We start from the raw sequence: 25054 nt of genomic DNA on the forward strand, positions 1-25054 counted from the left end.
CCTGGTGTGCAGACCACACTCCAGGGAAGCTCAACCCATAAGAACAAGTGGGAAAATAAATTGGGCTCAACAGGTTTAAAATAAAAGAAAGAGAACAAGAAAATGGATAGGTAGGGAAGTTGTGGTCAACTGGAGAAGTGCTGAGGGAGAAGGGTGACTATAATCTGAATAGATTGCATGGCATTATTAAAGAATTAATAAAGTATAAATATTTTACATGAGTTAATTGTATTTAAAGAGTCTAGTTAATTGTGTCTGTTTTCTGAGAGGTCCAAGAAGCAGTTGACTGCAACAGATGCAGATATTTATACCTAACCTATGGGCAGAAGCTGGGGACCCCTATGCTTGAATTACCAAATGCCTGGAAGAATCCGAGGAGGAGGGAAACCCCATAGGAAGACCAGCAGTCTCAAATAAGCCCAATCCCAAGATCTCTCAGGCAGCCTACAAGAGCTGGTCTGAGGCCCCCGACACAGATTCAGCAGAGGACTGCTTGGTCTGGGTTCAGTGAAAGGAGAAGTACTCAATGCTCTTGAGACTTGAGGCCCCAAGGAGTGGGGAAATCTGGTGTGGGAGGGCATCCTCTTGGAGACACGGGGAAAGAGGAATGGGATGAGGAACTGAGGAAGGGTAGATTATGATGGGGGCAAACATTGGACTGTAAAAAAAACAGTAATAGAAAAATTGTGGTTTTCTGTGTTTGTATATAGATACCTGTGTGGTTTTACCTATGTGGTCTAGCACGCATGTGAAGGTCAGAAGACAAGTCTTGGGAGTTGTTTCTCTCCTTCCCCCTTGTAGGTCCAGATCATCGGATTTGAATCTTAGTGGCTGCAATTCTCTTTTTGTTTTGTCTTTACCTTGTAATTAATTAATTTGTGTGTGTGTTTGTGTTTGCTGACATGGGGAGATTAGAGGATAATTTGTGGAAGTCAGTTTTCTTCTTCTGCCATGCATGACCCGGGGATCAATCTCAGTAAACTGGCCAGTCAATGTGTCTACCCAGTGAACACTTTCACACACCCCAACTGTTCAGATTTTCTCTAACCCTCTCAGAGTAATACATTTTAAGCATTTCATGGATTGACTTACTGCTCTTTCTGGGATACATTCATCCATGTCTTTACTTGAAATTTGATAAACTGAATTAAGAATTCATTCAACTCGTTTCTCTAATCAGACCCATCTACCTAGTACCATATTTCTATATACAAACTCTAGTTGATACGTCCTTGAATGTAGGTCAAAAAAAATCTCCACAAAAAGAACAATTAAGATTAAAACTTATTCTTCCATTAGAAATTTAAAATGCTAAGTTTGTTTTTTCTCATTTGTACATTGTTCATATTCATGATTAAATTTATAAAGTCTTATAAACATGGGTTTGTTTAGGTATTCTGTAAATTCTTAGAATTTTCTTTTCCTTTAAAAGATCAGTGTACTCTTATTGTGTTCAGTAAACCAAAGTGGGAACGGCTACCTTGATTTCTCCCAGTCCATCTCCAAGATCAATAGTTTTAATTCCTAAAATCTGTCACTCACCCAACCAACTTCCTCACGAAATCATCATCAGCCTCATTGACATTATTAAAGCAAGACATCACTGAATCAGAGAAGATGACCTTCTTCCAATCTGGTTTTCACATAGACGTCAGAATGAATTTACCTCAGTGCGTGCATGATCCAATTACTTTCTCCCTCACCAACCTTCAGTGTTCTCCTGGGGGGTTTGGAATTAAATCTAATATTGTTAACAGCTTTTACATGACTCAGCCTGATTTGGACCCTGCTTAATAAAACCATAAAAGGGACTACTTTTTTATTGTGCTTCAGGCACTGAAGTACTATTTTACTTCCTGAAATACTAGGAAACTTTTTCCGCCTAAAGGTTATAACAGGTTCTTCCTTCTTTCTAGAAAATTCATCCCTTTATACTGTACTGTGCAACTACTAGTCAGGTTTGTAATGTTGACTTAAAATTCACCTCTCTAAACAGGATTTCTCCAGCAATATCCTCCACATATAGCCAAAGCATCTGTAAACATTTGAAATTTCATCTTAATATGTACTATTACTCTGTACTTAATTTTAATATATATGTATATGTTTATATAATATAACTCTATATCATTAACACAGTCCTTGTTCCCATTTACCATTAACTCATTAATGCCTAAGGTGAATAAAAGCAATAACTGCTCCACACAATTAATAGAAGTTGTTCAGAGCACAAAGATATCTTTTCCAACTCATGAATTATGATGTTTTTCTTGGTCATATGATCTTGCTAAATCATTCTCCAAGACAGGAGTATGAAGTTCCTGAAGCTATACCTTAATATAGCCTTCACAAACATACCATATTAGCTAAGCTGTCCCTGACAGGTGCGTAATAAAATTTGTGTCTGCAAGAGCTCCCACAAATGTCTCTACATTAATGAGAACTGGATAATAAACTTTTTTGTAATACTCTAGTCCTTATGTGAAAGCTAGGAAATAATTGCATTTGTATTCAGATGTTTATTTATGTTTCTGAAAATATTCCTTCCTAATCACAGGCATGTTCATGACAATGCATGAAGCTAATTCCAGACCTTTGAGAGAAAAATGTTTTATTGATAAAACGTGTTCATAAAATATTGAATTACCTGTTTGGCACACCATGTCATCTACTGAAGTTATCTACATGACATAAATTGAACTTCATAAATTGTATGACACCAATAGTTCCTGTTAACTTGGCTGTTTGGTGTAGGCATCTGTCTCATAAAACTCTGATCATGATCATGAAAATAGAGGAAGTGTCTAAGTGGATTAGAGACTCTGAATTAAGTATATGTTATATGGTGTATTATTACTGAACAAATTGTCAACATTGCCATATTTAAATAAATTACAGGGAACTAGCATAAAATTGATTTGGGCTAGAAAAATCAGAGACAGCATTGTTACCTTCAAAAATGTAAATATAGTCTGAGTATTCCAGGGAAAATATATGATGCAGAAAAGTAATTCAGCACAAAAAGGGAAGCCTGATTAGTTTAGCTTATGATGTAAAGCAATGGCTTTCTACGTGTGTGTGTGTGTGTGTGTGTGTGTGTGTGTGTGTGTGTGTGTTTTAAAAGGAATTTCCTAACAGAAAAAGAACAAGCACACTTTCCTTTAAAAAAGGCTGTCTTCTATGAAGGTATAAGGGATTAAAAAAAAAAGTGGTTACAGGCTTACCTTCTCAATAACCAATGATAAGAATATTCTTTCACATTGAGATATCAAATTTTTTGATAGCTATGTCTTAGCAACAGATTTTTAATTGCCTGGGAACATGACCCTGGAGAGGGCCATCTGCTCATGCTGATTACATCTTCAGTATAACCGTGCTCCTGAGGTGAATCAAATCTGGCCAGCAGCACAGTGAGGTCAATTTTCAATGAACTTCAGTTTTTCCTGGATGGAGCCGAGCTTTCCACAAACGGCTAAGATCATTTCTCCATCTGTTTCTGGTGAAAGTTTGCTGTTCTCTGCGGTAGCCATGCACCATGAATCATTTACTAGCAAAACAACATGCTGAAAAGGCCACAATAGGATCAATTAATTTATGTACCGGAGGAAAAGAACTAGCAAACAGAGGCTTGTATTTGGTACCATGTCTTTTTTTGTTAATTTCTTTTTTTATTAGGTATTATTTTCATTTACATTTCCAATGCTATCCCAAAAGTCCCCCACCCGCTCACACACCCACTCCCCCAACCACCCACTCCCACTTCTTGGCCCTGGCATTCCCCTGTACTGAGGCTGATAAAGTTTGCACGACCAATGGGCCTCTCTTTCCACTGATGGCCAACTAGGCCATCTTCTGATACATATGCAGCTAGAGACACGAGCTCTGGGGAGTACTGGGTAGTTCATATTGTTGTTCCACCTATAGGGTTACAGATCCCTTTAGCTCCTTGGTTATTTTCTCTAGCTCCTCCATTGGGGGCCCTGTGATCCATCCAATAGCTGACTGTGAGCATCCACTTCTGTGTTTGCTAGGCCCCTGCATAGTCTCACAAGAGACAGCTATATCTGGGTCCTTTCAGCAAAATCTTGCTAGTGTATGCAATGGTGCCAACGTTTGGAGGCTGATTATGGGATGGATCCCCAGATATGGCAGTCTCTAGATGGTCTATCCTTTCATCTCAGCTCCAAACTTTGTCTCTGTAACTCCTTCCATGGATGTTTTTTGTACCCAATTCTAAGAAGGGCCAAAGTGTCTACACTTTGGTCTTTGTTCTTGAGTTTCATATGTTTAGCAAATTGTATCTTATATCTTGGGTATTCTAAGTTCCTGGGCTAATATCCACTTATCAGTGAGTACATGAGTATATATTGTGTGAGTTCTTTTGTGAATGGGTTACCTCACTCAGGATGATGCCCTCCAGGTCCATCCATTTGCCTAGGAATTTCATAGATTCATTATTTTAATAGCTGAGTAGTGTAAATGTACCACATTTTCTGTATCCATTCCTCTTTTGAGGGGCATCTGGGTTCTTTCCAGCTTCTGACTATCATAAATAAGGCTGCTATGAACATAGTGGAGCATGTGTCCTTCTTACCAGGTGGAACATCTGGATATATGCCCAGGAGAGGTATTGCAAGATCCTCTGGTAGTACTATGTCCAATTTTCTGAGGAACCGCCAGACTGATTTCCAGAGTGGTTGTACAAGCTTGCAATCCCACCAACAATGGAGGAGTATTCCTCTTTCTCCACATCCTTGCCAGCATCTACTGTCACATGAATTTTTGATCTTAGTCATTCTGACTAGTGTGAAGTGGAATCTCAGGGTTGTTTTGTTGATGTAACCCTTTAATCATATCAGACATTTGAAATCATACTAAACGTCTTTTGCAGGGATAGAAGCCAGTTATAAAGAAAAGTTAGATTTAGACACTTTCAAGTAAGAAACTTTTAATTAAGATATTATAAAGTCATGGCAGAAAATGAAATATTGTTTGTATACTTGTAAATATTTTTTCATAACAATCAAAAGCAATTTGAATGCAAATGTTACATAATACTGACAGTTAATAACTGTAAGAATAGGTATACTGCCCACAGCCAATTATCAGAAAATAAGTATCTTGATCTAAATTTTTTTTATAAATAATTTCTAACTTTGTATTTAGAAGCAGATTCCAAAAACAATAAAATGCCATGCTTAAGTACACCATGGCCTACTAACAAATATGACACCATTAATCTAGGCTTCCTTTCAAATAGAAAAGACAGATGCAGGAAGTCATAAGTGAATGGTAGGTACAGGAAAGACACAATGTTCAAAGAAATAATGGCTAGTGGTATAGTCATCACCAGTGTCTCTAACAAGAATCCTGAAATTCCTAGTATCTCTTCAGCTTAGATACACTGCACATCCTGAACCTGAGATAATGTTCCACCTTCCTTTAGATACATTGTCTGAAGATAAAAGTTGAAAGGTGTCTATTCTCTTTTTACCTTTTAAAATAGAAATTCAGTCATGAATAAGCTCAGTGAGTGGAAAATTTGTGATTTCAACAAAATAAGAAGCCTCCAGCTGGAAAGGAGTGTTATGGGACACAGTGTCATGAGTCTCATGCTCTCTGTCACTGCAATCTTTTCCTATTGTTCTTTTTAACTCGTCTTTCCAAATAGGATACCTGATGATTTTTTTTAATTAAATGCTTCAATAACTTTTTAGACAATCGTGATTCTCTTTCTCTCTCATTTCACTTGTTTTTCTCTCCCTTTCCCCCTTTATTCTACTCTCTGCTTTCCCTCTTTTATTTTTTCAATAACAAATCAAATGATATGTGTCTCATACACGTTGGTATTTTCTATAATAGAAATAATCACTTATTTGTTCATATTTCTCTTGTTAGTTATAAGTTGAGTGTGACAAAGATGAAAGGAAATTAAATTTATCATTCCATGAAAACCACTACACATATAATTATTAATATTAGCCAATTTTTTAGAATGTTGTTATTTCCTTAAATCCACAGTATTAAAAACGATGGACAACATATTGGAGAAATAAAGTCCCATGTGTTGTGTTAGTCTGTTCAGGCTATTATGATAAAATATTGCCCCAAGCAAAGTAGACCATAAACAGAAATTTTCCTCTCAAAGTTTGGAGCTTGGGATGTGGACCTTTGAGTTTGATGATGTCCCACTTCTAATCCATAGCTTGCTCTTGCACATATGTTTCTCATTGTGCACAGTGCAGGCACCCTCATTTCTTTTCGTTTGTTTTATGAGGATACAACCTCTTCATGATCTAGTTACCTATTGTGAGATACCACCTCCTAGTATCATATTGTTGAGAATCATATTATTATGCATACTTTGTGTGGGAAAACACAGACATTCAAATTAAAATAGCTACTCCAAAATATATAAAGCACTCACTGAACTACAGATCAAAAAACATTTTAAAAATATTTTCTCCAAAATCGTGCATCATTGGATTATCCCACTGAGGATCAACAGCCTTCTGTGTCATGTGCACTCGGTGATCAGCACCCACAGAGATCTGTTCTCTTTGTTTTATAAGTAGAAACATGTAAAATGTAGTTTGATTTTATTTACTAATTAAGTTAAGACAAATAGCTCCCCAGTAGTTACATAGCACTCTGAAGTGAATGTGAAATAAGATACATAAAAAACAAACAAACAAACAAAAAATCCAGCAATGTAATTACTACTGTAAAGAAAAAAGAAATTAAAAATGATCTCCTAAAATTAGGTTCAGACTATTCTTTAGAATTTTCATTTTCATCTACTTGGCAGCCTGAGATCTCTTGGCAAAGCTGCTTTGGCAGGTCATGAGGTCTGGTGGCAGAGCATTGTTCTTTGATGAGTCTGCAAGCATTGTCGGATGATTATATTTAATTTCTGGGTAGTAAAGTATTCTCAGGAGCTTTCTGTCAACATTTGCTGCATCTAAATTCACTTACTGCAAATGTATTACCATATGTTTTATATTGAACAAGGTGATTAAATTCACAAATGGATCAACCTCTCTTTCTGTGGGGACAATATCTAGCAAATAATCAACAGCACCATGGTAAAGTGGCACAATCTTCTAGAATAAATACATCATTATCAACAGAATATTAATAATGGTCATTTTTTATATAATACAAACTAATTTCAGCATTTTAAAAATGGCTGCTTTCCATGGGGGCATCTAAATTAGATCTTCTATCTTTCTTGGTAATTAGACAATATATAATAACTCTAAATAAATAAAATAAAAAGTTAGAATATTTTATTCCTGAAATAGCTTTGCTCAAAACGTCTTCAAGATATCAATGTCCTTTCATTTTTATTATTTTATAATACAATTTTTACAATGGTAAAAATGATTAGCACAGCATTAAAGAAAATATGAGCTATAACTATAAACTGAAGAATTTTTCCTGTTTGCTTTTGATATACATTCTATAAATAATCAAGGTACAGTGCTTTGACTATCTCACTCATTATCCTGCCTTGCATTGTAATCTCTGGTAGCCTAGTCCATTCATATGATTCCGTCTTCAGTATGGTTTTTAACAAGTTGCATTATTGGAGACTTCATTTTTAGCTGTTTCTTTCACTCTTACTTCAAAGTCAGCTCTTCAATGGCAAATGTCTTTTCATTCAGAATTTCAGATGTGAGTGTGAATACGAATCCCTCATGGAATCATCAAAGTAAATACTGAAAACTCAGCAAGAATTCAGGGATTATATAGTGCCTATTTTGTTATTTTATTGCTCATTAAGAGAGGGTGCAGTTCCATGCTTCAGTAGCATGTGTATGTTTAATCTCTATTATTGCCAAAGAATAAGAAGTAAAAGAGGAAGAAGGAAGACCCACAGGAATGAGGAAGGGGAGTATGGAGAGATGGAGGAGGATAAAAGGGCATAGAATTGTTAGGAAGGAGTAGACAGTCACAGACTTGCGTAGAGGAAAGCATTTGGCTCTTCCCTATTTCTGAGAACTGAGATAGATAATGCTTGTTTGTTTTTAACAACAAAGATATCATTCATAAGTTCAGAGAGCTTCATACTTTCCCCTCAATGGTTATTTTCTGAGTCATGCTACTGAAATATAGTGCACACCTAAGAGAAAGCATTGCATGGAAACTAGTTGGATCAAAATATCTTTGAAACTGCAGGCAGACTTACTGAATTGCTGGGTTCTTTAACAACTTCTCTTGGCATTTTCAGAGAAGTTAACATTGGTAAACAGTATTCAAAACATTCTGATATAAAGTCCCTGAATTTTTAAGGTCCCTGTATCACAGGCTAATTACTTCAAGTCACAGTTGGACTCACTTTTCTTTCTTTACAAACAACTGACTAAAGCCCAAAACACTCCTCCTCATGATATGGCTAGCTGATCCTAAAGCCATATAACATAATGAAATACTTTGGTTTCTCCATCTATGGTAATTGAGAGTTTTGCTGGGTATAGTAGCCTGGGCTGGCATTTATGTTCTCTTGAGGTCTGTATGACATCTGTCCAGGATCTTCTGGCTTTCATAGTCTTTGGTAAGAAGTTTGGTGTAATTCTTTTTTTTTTTAATATTTTTATTATGTATTTTCCTCAATTACATTTCCAATGCTATCACAAAAGTCCCCCATACCCTCCCCGTCCCACTTCCCTACCCACCCATTCCCATATTTTGGCCCTGGCGTTCCCCTGTACTGGGAACAAGTTTGTGTTTCCAATGGGCCTCTCTTTCCAGTGATGGCTGACTAGGCCATCTTTTGATACATATGCAGTTAGAGTCAAGAGCTCTGGGGTACTGGTTAGTTCAGAATGTTGTTCCACCTATAGGGTTGCAGATCCCTTTAGCTCCTTAGGGGGAGTGGATAGGGGATTTTTGTAGGGGAAACTAGGAAAGCAGATAACATTTGAAATGTAAATAAAGAAAATATCTAATAAAAAATTAAAAGAAAAAAGATAAAACATAAAGAAAGTGTGATGTATAAAACTACATACATTTACTTTTTATATAGATAACTAGATATATTATATGCCTCATTTGTATATTATGAAAAAATTATCTATAATTTTAATACAATATATCAGGATGTGAAAATAGAGAATTATCTAGCTGGAATAAATATATTTAAATATCTGTGTTTAAATTTTATTTCAAGATTTTAACATATTTTACAAGTAGATTTCAGCTATGAAAGGCAAACAGTTAATATGTTTTCTATGGAAAATGTTATTTTTACCTTAAGATTGTTCAATGTTTTTATCATAAATCTCTATGTTTTCATATTTACTAGGTAAATAAATGACCAAATCTTGTCTGACACAAGCAATTATAATTTGGAATCAAAGGATGTTATATTTCAGTCTGTTGTATTATTCAGGGAATTTTCAAAGTGAAATATGGGCCCATTTAATGTACTTTGAAGATTCTATGGTTAAAAAATATGTGTGTGCATTTTAAATTTCAATGGTCTGACATATAGAAGGGATCTTTGGGAAAATGAGGAAAGTGGAGTCTGTCAGATTCATGGAAATCAGCAAAGAATTCCTTCTGCCAGCAAGCCTGTTCGCAGGCCGTCTAAGCAAGGAGCATCTGTTAAATAATGCAGAGGAAATTAAGAGGAACAGAGAGGTATGTTCAGTAGATTATTGATCTGATCTCTAGGAGAGAAATGAGGTGCTGGTGTGAAGCTTTCCTAGGTAAGCAGGGCATGGAAATGACAGTGCATTTATAAAAGTTATTGAAAATGAATGATGGCAATGAAAAAAATCAGCAGTAAGGATGTATCCTCAGATTACTTAGAGCGTTGTGGGGTACCGCTCAAGGGGCTCCAAGAAGCTATAGAAGGCAAGGAAGAGAGAGGCCCTTGGACCTGTGAAGGATCTATGCCGCAGTATATGGGAATGCCAGGACAGGGAAGCAGGAGTGGGTGGGTTGGGGAGCGGGGGGTAGGGGAGTAGCATAGGGAGTTTTCAGAGGGGAAACAAGGAAAGGGGATAACATTTGAAATGTAAATAAAGAAAACACCTAATTAAAAAAACAAGAAGAGATTATTTTCTATCATGTCAGAAAAAGTAGTCTTAACAGCCAATTTAAATATATGTTTTAAGAAATATCTAGCAAGCATTCAGTTTTTTGGGGATACTGATAAAATTAATAATTTTCAAAGGAATATACATTATCAGCTTTAGTCACACTTTTATATAGTAACATTGCTTTAAAGCTGTAGATTATGATCTTGAGGGTGAATTCATTATAATTTAGAGTTGAAATTACAATGACCATGTTGCCACTATCCACACAGATTAGGTCTCTTTTTAAGTTGCAGCAACACAGAGAAAATGTTGCTGATTCAGGTGTGTAAGGCAGTATCCCTGGTTGTTTTCTGGCTGGTCTGCAGAAACATCTCCTGTGGTTACTGTCTGACATCACTCTAGGGACCAGCATTGTTTCCCAGAGACCACCCAGTGCAATTTTTATGTACTTGGTTGACAGGCATTTATTGTGCTTTACAGTCTATTTTCAAACAAGCTGGAGATGTTCATTTCTCCATAAATTATTGCTGAAAGTTTATACAACATATCTTTTTAGGAAACATAAAGTGTTTATGACTAACAGCACCAAGTGATAGAATTGGCATCTCACGAACAGGATGGAAACACAATTTCCTGAAGACTAAACTGGTCTACTGAAAAAATGTAATACACATTATGTACTTTATACAACCTTTCAGAATTTATGTACACCGAAGCCCAACAGGGATGAGCTCATAAATAAAAGAGTCAATTGAATAAATTACCATGAACAAATTCTGCAACCAGATTCAAGATCATGGTGGCAGCACAGTGTTATTCTTCATCTGAAAAGATACTAAGAACCCTAAAAAATTTGCATAACTCTGATGGCATTTTAACTGTAAATATGTTTCTGTTTAGAAATTTAAGTCTGCATAATGAAGTAAATATATTAAGAAACTAAAAAATAAAATTTATATTCTAAAGGATGTTCTAATAGTTTAATTAGAAATTTTAAGAGAATAGAAATATTAGGATAATGATAAAATTGAACTATTTAATATGATTAATAAAATTTATATTTTATGCAATGAGGATTAATATGAAAATAAATGTTCCCCACTGAAGATATTGTTGTCCTTATATATAATTTAGTTTTGACACTATATTTTAAAAAGCCTCATTGCCTAAATATGCACTTTTAAATTATTTTTATTTGACTGTACTAAAAAATTCTTTACAAGAGTAATTAGACTTATTTGGAGAGGAATGGCTATAGCTAAAATGTAATTATATATTAAATATTATTATATTTTAATCCTTTCAAAATTGATTGACTCTTATATGGTCTTAATATATCATTTATATCATCCAAACTTATTTTAGCACATATAACTAACTGCAAAGAAAAATAAAATATACCCTGATCTATAAGATGTCACATGCTTACAGACCAGACAGATGAGGACAAAAATATTCATTAACAGCAAAAATTATTATAAATTATATTATGATATATAAAAAATAAGTATGTAGAAATAGAAATGCCATTTCATAATATTTTTAAGATATGAAAAATCACCTATGAACTATATATTCACCACACTTTCATTTAAGCAGGTATATCAATCTCATATGATATGTAAAGACATAGAAGTCTTTGTGTAAATGAAAATACATATATCATGCAAATAAATTAATGTGACCATGTCATATAACTTATGGGTTAGGAGATATCTTATGGGTGATGTTTTGTTCTTTTGTTCCTTTTTTGAATTAGTTTTCACTTCTTTGTTTCCTTTTGCCTTTTTTGATTCCCACAACTGATATGGATAGTTTGGCATGTTTCCCTGTGAGAAAACTCCTACTCTGTCAAGAATAATGGAGAACCATTGGTTGACATTCATTGGTATCTATTGCTTTGAAGGTTGGCAGACTATTCATCCCTAATAAAAGTGTTGCTTTGGTGTGAATTGTTTTTATTAAAAGCCCCCAGGAAATACAAGTGTAGTCAGACACTTAGATATCTGTTTTCCTTTTTCCAAACAAAAACTTAAAATTTTTCATGTGACTGGTGTTACTATTATGTGTGTCTTGTTTAGGCAACTACATTGTTAATATTTCACAGTACAGCTTCTCTGTCATGTCAAGAAAACACAATGTAACAGTGGATATTATAGTCCTCTGTCACTTATAATCTTTCTTCTCTTTTTCCTGTGTCCTCAGATTTAGGAATAGAGACTGTGTTGACTAATTGGTATTGAACACTTGAACGAACTTTATTATTTCTGTTTAAGAAGTTGTGGATCTTCATGATAGACTTCATCAATTGAGAGCAGAACAAAAACATGTTTGATAAAACATGAGAGATGCTATTATCAGTGTGAAAATTTTACAACTATATCCTGAAGGGGGATCATACACATTGAGGACCTTCTCTCCAGGGCGGGGCTCTTTGTTAGGTTATCTAATCCCAAGTAGTCAGCACTAAGCATTGCGTACATATGGGCAAAAATAAATAGTCTCAGTCGGATTTACACAGAAACACACAGACATACACCTATGCATACACATAAAATGTGTTTATGTAAATATAATAATGAGAGATAGTAATTAATTTGAGAGAGAGTGGTGGGCGTGAGTGGAGTTGGATGAAGGAGAAAGGGTAGACTTGATCTCACCATAGTATGCATTTTTAAGATTATCAAAAATGAAAAGAAACACGTTCAAAAATACTCTTTAATGTGAAAAAACCCTTCTGACATGGGACAATGGGAATAATTTTCTTTTTTCTTTCTTTTCTTTTCTTTTCTTTTCTTTTCTTTCTTTTCTTTTCTTTTCTTTCTTTCTTTCTTTCTTTTTCTTTCTTTCTTTTCTTTTTTCTTTTTCTTTTTTTTTTTTTGAGACAGGGTTTCTCTGTATAGCCCTGGCTGTCCTGGAACTCACTTTGTAGACCAGGCTGGCCTCAAACTCAGAAATTCTCCTGCCTCTGCCTCCTGAGTGCTGGGATTAAAGGCATACGCCACCACGCCAAGCTCAGGAATAATTTTCAACCAGGATTTATATTTAAAAGAATTCTGCATAAACATGCTAGGGTCAGAAATAATAAATACAATCTTTTAGCCATTCTACATAATTTACTATTATTACCCCTTGTGCAAGTAATGTTAAAGGATTTATACACTGTCATTTTAATCTTCATTTCCTTTGCAAGGCTCTTTTCTTACATAAGGTTTACAATGTTATGCTTTTTCCTTGTTAACCTATGTAATTTTCATGGCTAGTTTTGACTACCCTAAGTGGGCAGAGGTAAAGTTTTACCTTACCTATATTATACTTTACCACTGAAATATATTTTAATATGAAGATACATAGTTGCATTCATTTTAAGCAGGAAGATAGTAATAAATTATTTTATCCCCTTTATCATTCTAAATTGAATTAAGAAAAAAAAGTGACATTTTAAGAATGAGTTGAATGTTGAGACAATAGATTCAGAAATACTTATTCAATATCCATTAAAATAAGTATTCCAGTACAATCTAAATCCATTAAAGAAAGGTCCCTGTATCCATCAGGGTTTTACTGCTGTGAACAAATACCATGACCAAGGCAACTCTTACCAGGACAACATTTAACTGGGGCTTATTGGTTGGTTAATGTCACAAGCTTTGTGCAACCATTGATCTACCATGTCTTGCAGATAGGACAGCATTGTAGACCAAAGGGATTATGAAAGATGTGGTGTTTATTTTTCTCATTTGGTAAAAAGTAGACACTAAATCTTAGGGATAAAGACACTAAGACCTCGGGGTGAAGGCTCTTCATAGGCACCAACTCAACCTCTCCAAATTCAATGAGTTGTATAGGTGTTGTGTTCAGCAATGCACACTTGCTTTCAGTTTGTGGAGAGCAGCCTATTATGTTGGCAACAGCCTGTGTTGTTTAGGGATTCCCCTCTGACCCTTTGCACCAACAACTCAATTCGATACAGTTCAATTCTGGTATTAGAAGTTTCATTTGATCACAAGAGATGTCCAGGTGAAACTCTTTGTCCCCCATTATTTGGTGATTTCATTTGGAATACCTACATATTTGTATATATTTTAGAAAGTTTCTTCTGTATTATATTTGCATGCTACTCCTCAAATGTCCCTGACTTTTACCTGTGTCTCTGCTTCCCTTTCTTCTTCCCCTTTCTTATCCATCAAAATATTTTTTTTGTCAAAAAGGAAAACCAGGCAAATACTCTAACTTCATTGTGTTGTCTCATATCTTAGAATTCTAGACATGCATCCAGAATAAATGTTTCAAATGAATGACTCATTTGCATGAGTAATATTTGGGTAATTTTGCCCCTTAAAATAGCACATCAGACAACTTACATTGGAGTTTAAATCTGCTGCAGTTTAGCACCAACTGTGTGGTTCAGATTCCAAATGATCATAAAGATAAAATTTATATTCAATGGGTACATGCTCACAGATCTCCACAGAGATATTCTAGAGAATCTGAGGAAATATTTGATATAATGTAATTATACTCTGGTTGTAACATGCTGATTGTAATCACCAACAATATAGAAGAGGAAATAATATTTCTTAGATTTATTTGTTCTTTCATCATATTCTATAGCATGCATGTAGACCTTTGCAAAAATATTAATCTGAATGCATAATTGCACAGAACATCATATTATAGCAGCACGAGAGTGTGCAAGAATCTTAAATACATACTTTGCTTCTGTTTTTATTTGTATGTATTATTAGAGCAATCATTCTATTTTAGGTCATAAAAAGAACTATTCAGATTATAATACTCTGTGATATAGTATAGAAGCAGAAATATATCATGTATAACAATGTAGAAGATATATAATACTGTAGAAAGTATCTTTATTTTAAGATGATTACATCTAAAGAGTATGAGAAATATAAAATAATATGATTTTTTTTCTGTTAACATTGTTTCATGGAGCACACTTGTGATTTTTATTTTGAACATTTTAATATTGTTTAACCTATTTGTTTCAATAAATATGCATATGAGTATATGTACTTGTTATTAGTCCTATTAGCCACTGTTTAATTTTAGGAATAAGAAAACAAAACAGGCATTATTTTTCTTGCTATGAACTTTATTTCCCTCAATTTCTGTTCAAACAACTTGGCTCCATTTGGATTCAATGTAATTGTTTATTTCATTATTTTATTATTTTATTTGTCTTCAGTCTCAACTGGCATATAATAAGATTTAGGGATCTATCTCCTCTTGTACACACAGTGACAGTCGTTTTATGCTGTAGTTTATCAGTCAATTTTTAAAACACTAACAATGTATTAAAATATATTAAAAAGAATGATAATCTTGCTTTATACTTTGGTGGCATAGGTTCATTTTATTCAAAGTAATTATACACTAGACATTTAATCAGTTTGATTATACTTAGCATTATCAAGCTAAGTTATTGCAATTTTGTCATCTAATAGGTGATATATTGAGTCCCAGAACATATATCACATTGACAGGTTTTTGTCTTTATATTTTGCTTGCCTTTCTCTATAGTCTGTAGAAATATAAAGGAAGCAATTGCAAAGCTTCTGTATGACAAAGTCCACTGTTAATAGATGCCAACCAACAGATTGGGAAAAGATCTTTGCCAATCCTACATCCGATAGAGGGCTAATAGTCAATATACACAAAAAAACTCAAGAAGGTAGACTCCACAGAATCAAATATCGTATTAAAACTGGGGTACAAAGAATACTCAAGTGAGAAATATCAGATGGCCGAGAAGCATGTAAAGAAATGTTCAGCATCTTTAGTCATCGGGGAAAATCAAAACAACCCTTAGATTCCACCTCATAGCAGTTAGAATAGCTAAGATCAAAAACTCAGGTGACAGCAGATGTTAGTGAGGATGTGGAAAAGGAGGAAAGAGGAGGACTCCTCCATTGCTGGTGTTATTGCAAGCTGGTGCAACCACTGTAGGAATCAGTCTGGTGGTTCCTCAGAAAATTTGCCAGCTATACCCCTCCTGGGCATATACCCAGAAGATGCTCCAACATATAACAAGGACACATGCTCTACTATGTTCACAGCTGTCTTTTTTGTGGTACCCAGAAGCTGGAAAGAACCCATATATCCTTCAACATAGGAATGGATATGGAGAATGTGGTACATTTACACAATGGAGTACTACTCAGATATTAAAAACAATGAATTTACAAAATTCTTAGGCAAATGGATGGAACTAGAAAATATCATCTTGAGTGAGGTAACTCAATCACAAAAGAACACACATGGTATGCACTCACTGATAAGTGAATATTAGCCAAAAAGTTCAGAATATACAGATACAATTCACAGACCACTGAAGCTCAAGAAGGAAGACCAAAGTGTGAATGTTTCAGTTCTTCTTAGAAGGTAGAACAATATACTCACAGGAGGAAATGCAGAGACAAAATATGGAGCAGAGACTGAATGAAAGGCTATCACAAGGCTGTCCCATCTGGGGATCCATCCCATACACAGTCATCAAACTCAGGCACTATTATAGATGCCAAGTGCTTGCTTACAGGAGCCTGATATAGCTGTCTCCTGACAGGCTGTGCCAGAGTCTGACAAATACAGAGACAGATGCTCACAGCCAACCATTGGACTGAGCTCAGGGTCCCCAAGGAGGAGTTAGAGAAAGGACTGAAAGAGCTGAAGGGGTTTGCAACCCCATAGGAAGAACAACAATATCAACCAATCAGAATCCTCAGAGCTCCCAGGGACTAAACTAATAACCAAAGAATACACATGAAGCAACCCATAACTTCAGCCTCATATGTAGCAGAGGATGGCCTTGTTGGGCATCAATGGATGTAGAGGCCCTTGGTCCTGTGAAAGCTCAATGCCCCAGCTTACTGGAATGCCAGGGCAGGGAGTCATGAATAGGTATGTGGGTGGGGGAGCACTCTCATAGAAACAGGGGGAGGGAGATGGGATAGGAGAGTTCTGGAGGGGAAACTGGGAAAGGGGATAATATTTGAAATGTAAATAAAGAGTGGGAGACTTCAACACCCCACTCTCATCAATGGACAGATCATGGAAACAGAAAGTAAACAGAGACACAGTGAAACTAACAGAAGTTATGAACCAAATGGATTTAACAGATATTTATAGAACCTTTCATCCTAAAAGAACACCTGGTATATACTCACTGATAAGTGGATATTAGGCAAAGAGCACAGATTACCCACGATACAAGTCATGGAACACATGAAGTGCAAGAGGAAGACCAAATAGTAGACACTTCAGCTCTACTTAGAAGAGGGAACAAAATAATCAAGGGAAGGAGAGGGTGGAAGGGTCTTGTGAGGGGGAGAGAGGAGGGAATGTGGGCTTGTGGAGGAAAAACTGGGAATGGAGATAACATTTAAGATTTAAATAAATACAACAACCAATGAAAAATATATGACATGAAAAAATACCTAATAAAAGAAAAGGAAAAAAATGAAGTAGTTTAGAAATTATTTCTGTTTTTCTAGAGGCTAATAAAGTTTTGACTTCACATTTTCAGATAAATCTGAGAAAGTGGATATAGGTTTGCTTGTGCCTAAGCCATTTCTACCCAGACACTGTGGATACACTTTTCTCTTTTTACTGTTATTCCACACAGACTCAGTCTTGACCTTAAGGCCTCAAAGCTGCACTTCATGATCCATTTTTCTTTGTTGCCCTAAAGCTAACTTAATTTACATAAGGGGCAAGGATTAATCACACTACACTTGTGAGTAAGGTTGTAATAAAGGGTACCTAATTGGAACAGAAACCTGACACAGTTACTGTTCATTTTTTTTTTCAGAATTTCAAAAGGACATGGTCAGATTTCTATTATATTTTTTGATAAAGGAAGAGAATTTCTGCCACAATACACTATTATTTTTTTATTCATTATAATTTTAATGTCAGTGGTACTCGATAGACAGCAATCCAGCTAAATGTCTTGCCAGATAAACTAAAGTCATTTTGTGTTTTGACATTGTAAAGTCTTATTCTTTGATTCAATTTTCTGTCCTTATGCACTTGTTATTCAATTGAATAGATATAATTTTTTGAGAACATACCAGTGATGCAAAGAGCAAAGATTGTGAGTGGAACACAAGAGGGGGGTTAGTGTATAATTTGGATACAGCTTTTCTGGGTTTGAATCCTGTGCATGCCAATACTAATTGTCAGTACTGACAAAATAGCTTAATCTTTCTAAGATACAGTATACTTACCTCAAAACCAAATAATGCTATCTATCACCACAAAGATTTTTAAGAGTTAATTTAGTTGACATTTACAAAGATATTAGATTGTTATACATAAATGCTATAGATACCCGTGATTCATAACCTTGCTATACTGTGACTCACAGTTTTTTTTTAATCCAGAGAAATTGGTGGCAATGCTATGTTAAATCAATATGTCAGTAACCTTCTTCCAACTCAACACATAATTTTTAAATAATAAAATACTCTAATTCATAAATTAATGTTTTGTATATTTTTGTTATGCTATGTGTATTTACTAAATTCTGTACAGGATTCACATAAAATTTTAAGAACTGTTTAACAAAATGCATGTGACTTACTACTTCAATGCCAGCCTTACTGAAACAGCAGAGAACTGAGTTTGCATTGTTTCTTTAGTGTGTCAATATACATGTTCATTAAAGAAACTAAAGAAGACTTTTGTAAAGACCTTGTTATTTTATATGAGATTAGTTTAATAAGGTTTTAACTCCTGGGTACTTTTAGAAAATACAGTACCTATATTCCTAGACCATTGAATTTTATGAACTCATTTGACAAAATAGGTCCAAAATGTAAAACATTCTTCTATTTCTAAACCACTTAACTTCTGTAAGTTTAAGTAATTTTCAATATGCGAATTAACAAGAATAATTAAATGTAATAATTTTTAGATATTTTATCTATTTTGAGTTAATAAATTGGCATAAATCTTTTGGGAGTTATGAGTACAAGGTTCAAGTAATTAATTAAAAAGAACTGTTAACAAATATTAATAAATAGTAACAAACAATATTAAAAGAAATTTCAATAGATTAAAAAGAGTGTTAGGATGGTTGAGTCTTATGTGTTTAAGTCACCAAATCATAACTAGGATTTTAAACTATGGGTCTTTGATACATTTTTTGAAAAAGCACATAAAAGTATATTGAAGGTGAAATATTCTACCTCTAATAACTAATAAAATTTTTAAAAACAAACAGCATAGAAATCACACAAGGTTTTGAACTAACAAAGAAAAGTACTACTAACTTTCCTAATTAGCCTGAGTGTGTGAGTGTGTGTGACACGTTTTTCTTTTGGAGGATGAATGAAATATTGTTGCAGATAGACTTCCCATTGTTTAGTGTAGAGCTACACAGATTATAAAGGATTCTAGAAGTGTGAGAAGTTGGTTTGTTTACCTTAAATACATCTCAAGGAACCAAAGCTGCATAAACAGTGTATGCTAGCTTAAGTCCCAGGTTCTCCAGCAGTTCTGACTCCACACAATCTCTAAATCCATTGGTGAAATCTTTAAGATTTTCAATAATTATAGTAAGTATTGCAAAATTTCATAAATGCCTATTTGTGAAAAAGATTTACACTTGAAAGTTATGTGCCTTTGATGGAAATGTATTTTTTCTTTAGCAACTAGTCAGTAAAAATAACTATTAAACATTCATCCCCTATCTGGGCACCTTCCCAGCCAGAGGATAGGTGTCCACCCAGACTGGGAGGGCTTTGCCTGAGCATGGACTGGAGACATCTTGGTTCTCAGACTCCACTGAGAGTAGTCTGCACAGGTGAGAGTGTGGACTACAGAAGCTAACAGCTTCTGGGAAAGGCAGGAGCCACAGAGCTTCTGAGGCAGACCCCTTTTGGGGCTCCAGACATCCGGGCACCTTCCCTGCCAGAGGACAGGTGTCTGCCCTGCCTGGGAGGGTTTTGCAGGAGCACCTGGGGGAGCCATTCTAATATCAAATAAAATCAACAAGGAGGGGCACTTCATATTCATCAAAGGTAAAAACTTCCAAGAGGAACTCTCAATTCTGAATATCTATGCTACAAATACAAGGGCAGCCACATTCATTAAAGAAACTTTAGTAAAACTCAAAACACACATTGTACCTCACACAATAATAGTGGGAGACTTCAACACACCACTTGGACCAATGGACAGATTATGGAAACAGAAACTAAACAGGGATGCAGTGAAACTAACAAAAGTTATGAAACAAATGGATCTAACAGATATCTACAAAACATTTTATCCTAAAACCAAAGGATATACTTTCTTCTCAGCACCTCATGGTACCTTCTCCAAAATTGACCACAAAATTGGTCACAAAACAAGCCTCAACAGATACAAAAATATGGATTTGTCCCATGCATCCTATCATATCACCATGGACTAAGGCTAATCTTCAATAACAAAATAAATAATAGAAATCCAACATTCATGTGGAAACTGAGCAACACTCTTCTCAATGATACCTTGGTCAAGGAAGGAATAAAGAAAGAAAATAAGGACTTTTTGGAGTTTAATGAAAATGAAGCCACAACATACCCAAACTTATGGGACACAATGAAAGCATTTCTAAGAGGAAAACTCAAAGCTCTGAGTGCCTCCAAAAAGAAACTAGAGAGAGCACACATTAGCAGCTTGACAACACACCTAAAGGCTCTAGAACAAATGAAAGCAAATTCACCCAAGAGGAGTAGACAGCAGGAAATAATCAAACTCAGGGACAAAATCAACCAAGTGGAAACGAGACCTATTCAAAGAATCAACCAAACAAGGAGCTGGTTCTTTGAGAAAACCAACAAGATAGATAAACCCTTAGCTAGACTCACTAGAGGGCATAGGGAAAGCATCCTAATTAACAAAATTAGAAATGTAAAGGGAGATATAACAACAGATCTTAAAGAAATCCAAAACACCATGAGATCCTTCTACAAAAGGCTATACTCAACAAAATGGAGAACCTGGATGAAATGGAGAAGTTTCTAGACAGATACCAGGTACCAAAGTTAAATCAAGATCAGGTTAATGAAGAAGAAGAACTATTCAAAGAATTAACCAAACGAGGAGTTGGTTCTTTGAGAAAATCAACAAGATAGATAAACCCTTAGCTAGACTCACTAGAGGGCATAGGGAAAGCATCCTAATTAACAAAATCAGAAATGAAAAGGGAGACATAACAACAGATCCTGAAGAAATCCAAAACACCATCAGATCCTTCTACAAAAGGCTATACTTAACAAAACTGGAAAACCTGGACGAAATGGACAAATTTCTGGACAGATACCAGGTACCAAAGTTGAATCAGGATCAAGTTGACCTTCTAAACAGTCCCATATCCCCTAAAGAAATAGAAGCAGTTATTAATAGTCTCCCAGCCAAAAAAAGCCCAGGACCAGACGGGTTTAGTGCAGAGTTCTATCAGACCTTCAAAGAAGATCTAATTGAGTTCTGCACAAACTTTTTCACAAGATAGAAGTAGAAGGTACTCTACCCAACTCATTTTATGAAGCCACTATTACTCTGATACCTAAACCACAGAAAGATCCAACAAAGATAGAGAACTTCAGACCAATTTCTCTTATGTATATCGATGCAAAAATCCTCAATAAAATTCTCGCTAACCGAATCCAAGAACACATTAAAGCAATCATCCATCCTGACCAAGGAGGTTTTATTCCAGGGATGCAGGGATGGTTTAATATACAAAAATCCATCAATGTAATCCATTATATAAACAAATTCAAAGACAAAAACCACATGATCATCTCGTTAGATGCAGAAAAAGCATTTGACAAGATCCAACACCCATTTATGATAAAAGTTCTGGAAAGATCAGGAATTCAAGGCCCATACCTAAACATGATAAAAGCAATCTACAGCAAACCAGTAGCCAACATCAAAGTAAATGGAGAGAAGCTGGAAGCAATCCCACTAAAATCAGGGACTAGACAAGGCTGCCCACTTTCTCCCTACCTTTTCAACATAGTACTTGAAGTATTAGCCAGAGCAATTCGACAACAAAAGGAGATCAAGGGGATACAAATTGGAAATGAGGAAGTCAAAATATCACTTTTTGCAGATGATATGATAGTATATATAAGTGACCCTAAAAATTCCACCAGAGAACTCCTAAACCTGATAAACAGCTTCGGTGAAGTAGCTGGATATAAAATTAACTCAAACAAGTCAATGGACTTTCTCTACACAAAGAATAAATAGGCTGAGAAAGAAATTAGGGAAACAACACCCTTCTCAATAGTCACAAATAATATAAAATATCTCGGCGTGACTCTAACTAAGGAAGTGAAAGATCTGTATGATAAAAACTTCAAGTCTCTGAAGAAAGAAATTAAAGAAGATCTCAGAAGATGGAAAGATCTCCCATGCTCATGGATTGGCAGGATCAACATTGTAAAAATGGCTATCTTGCCAAAAGCAATCTACAGATTCAATGCAATCCCCATCAAAATTCCAACTCAATTCTTCAACGAATTAGAAGGAGCAATTTGCAAATTCATCTGGAATAACAAAAAACCTAGGATAGCAAAAACTCTTCTCAAGGATAAAAGAACGTCTGGTGGAATCACCATGCCTGACCTAAAGCTTTACTACAGAGCAATTGTGATAAAAACTGCATGGTACTGGTATAGTGACAGACAAGTAGACCAATGGAACAGAATTGAAGACCCAGTAATGAACCCACACACCTATGGTCACTTGAGCTTCAACAAGGGAGCTAAAACCATACAGTGGAAGAAAGACAGCATTTTCAACAATTGGTGCTGGCACAACTGGTTGTTATCATGTAGAAGAATGTGAATCGGTCCATACTTATCTCCTTGTACTAAGGTCAAATCTAAGTGGATCAAGGAACTTCACAGAAAACCAGAGACACTGAAACTTATAGAGAAGAAAGTGGGGAAAAGCCTTGAAGATATGGGCACAGGGGAAAAATTCCTGAACAGAACAGCAATGGCTTGTGCTGTAAGATCGAGTTTTGACAAATGGGACCTAATGAAACTCCAAAGTTTCTGCAAGGCAAAAGACACCGTCAATAAGACAAAAAGACCACCAACAGATTGGGAAGGGATCTTTACCTATCCTAAATCAGATAGGGGACTAATATCCAACATATATAAAGAACTCAAGAAGGTGGACTTCAGAAAATCAAATAACCCCATTAAAAAATGGGGCTCAGAACTGAACAAAGAGTTATCACCTGAGAAATACCGAACGGCAGAGAACCACCTGAAAAAATGTTCAACATCCTTAATCATGAGGGAAATGCAAACCAAAACAACCCTGAGATTCCGCCTCACACCAGTCAGAATGGCTAAGATCAAAAATTCAGGTGACAGCAGATGCTGGCGTGGATGTGGAGAAAGAGGAACACTCCTCCTTTGTTGGTGGGATTGCAGGCTTGTACAACCACTCTGGAAATTAATCTGGCGGTTCCTCAGAAAATTGGACATAGTACTACCGGAGGATTCAGCAATACCTCTCCTGGGCATATATCCAGAAGATGTTCCAACTGGTAAGAAGGACACATGCTCCACTATGTTCATAGCAGCCTTATTTATAATAGCAAGAAGCTGGAAAGAACCCAGATGCCCCTCAACAGAGGAATTGATACAGAAAATGTGGTACATCTACACAATGGAACACTACTCAGCTATTAAAAAGAATGAATTTATGAAATTCCTAGGCAAATGGATGGACCTGGAGGGCATCATCCTGAGTGAGGTATCACATTCACAAAGGAACTCACACAATATGTAATCACTGATAAGTGAATATTAGCCCAAAACCTAGGATACCCAAGATATAAGATACAATTTCCTAAACACATGAAACTCAAGAAAAATGAAGACTGAAGTGTGGACACTATGCCCCTCCTTAGAAGTGGGAACAAAACACCCATGGAAGGAGTTACAGCGACAACGTTTGGAGCTGAGATGAAAGGATGGACCATGTAGAGACTGCCATATCCAGGGATCCACCCCATAATCAGCATCCAAACGCTGACACCATTGCATACACTAGCAAGATTTTATCGAAAGGACCCAGATGTAGCTGTCTCTTGTGAGACTATGCCGGGGCCTAGCAAACACAGAAGTGGATGCTCACAGTCAGCTAATGGATGGATCACAGGGCTCCCAATGGAGGAGCTAGAGAAAGTACTCAAGGAGCTAAAGGGATCTGCAACCCTATAGGTGGAACAACATTATGAACTAACCAGTACCCCGGAGCTCTGGACTCTAGCTGCATATGTATCAAAAGATGGCCTAGTCGGCCATCACTGGAAAGAGAGGCCCATTGGACAAGCAAACTTTATATGCCCCAGTACAGGGGAACGCCAGGGCCAATAAGGGGGAGTGGGTGGGTAGGGGAGTGGGGGTGGGTGGGTATGGGGGACTTTTGGTATAGCATTGGAAATGTAAATGAGCTAAATACCTAATACAAAATGGAAAAGGAAAAAAAATAGATCAGTTTAATGATCTAAACATTCCCATATCCCCTAAAGAAATAGAAAAAAACAGTCATTAATAGTCCCCCAACCAAAAAAATCCCAGGCACAGATGGGTTTAGAGCAGAGTTCTTTCAGACCTTCAAAGAAAATCTAATCCCAGTTCTTCACAAACTATTCCACAAAATAGAAACAGAAGGTACTCTACCCAACTCATTCTATGAAGCCACTATTACTCTGATACCTAAACCACAAAAGATCCAACAAAGGTAGAAAACTTCAGACCAATTTCCCTTATGAATATTGATGCAAAAATCCTCAATAAAGTTCTTGCTAACTGAATCTAAGAACACATCAAAACTATCATCCATCCTGACCAAGTAGGTTTCATTGCAGGGATGCAGGGATGGTTCAACATAGAGGAAATCCATCAATGTAATCCAGTATATAAACAAACTCAAAGACAAAAACTACATGATCATCATGT

General features: G+C 35.8%; 1 protein-coding gene across 3 annotated transcripts in view; it reads right to left on the reverse strand.

Annotated features, from left to right (window-relative positions):
* Galntl6 (UDP-N-acetyl-alpha-D-galactosamine:polypeptide N-acetylgalactosaminyltransferase-like 6) overlaps positions 1-25054 on the reverse strand; it is a 1140043-nt gene that overhangs the window by 830796 nt on the left and 284193 nt on the right. The gene's annotated exons all lie outside the window — the stretch shown is intronic.

This window comes from Mus musculus, chromosome 8 (genome assembly GCF_000001635.26).
Source record: "Mus musculus strain C57BL/6J chromosome 8, GRCm38.p6 C57BL/6J".
In the NCBI taxonomy this organism is placed as follows: Eukaryota; Metazoa; Chordata; class Mammalia; order Rodentia; family Muridae; genus Mus; species Mus musculus.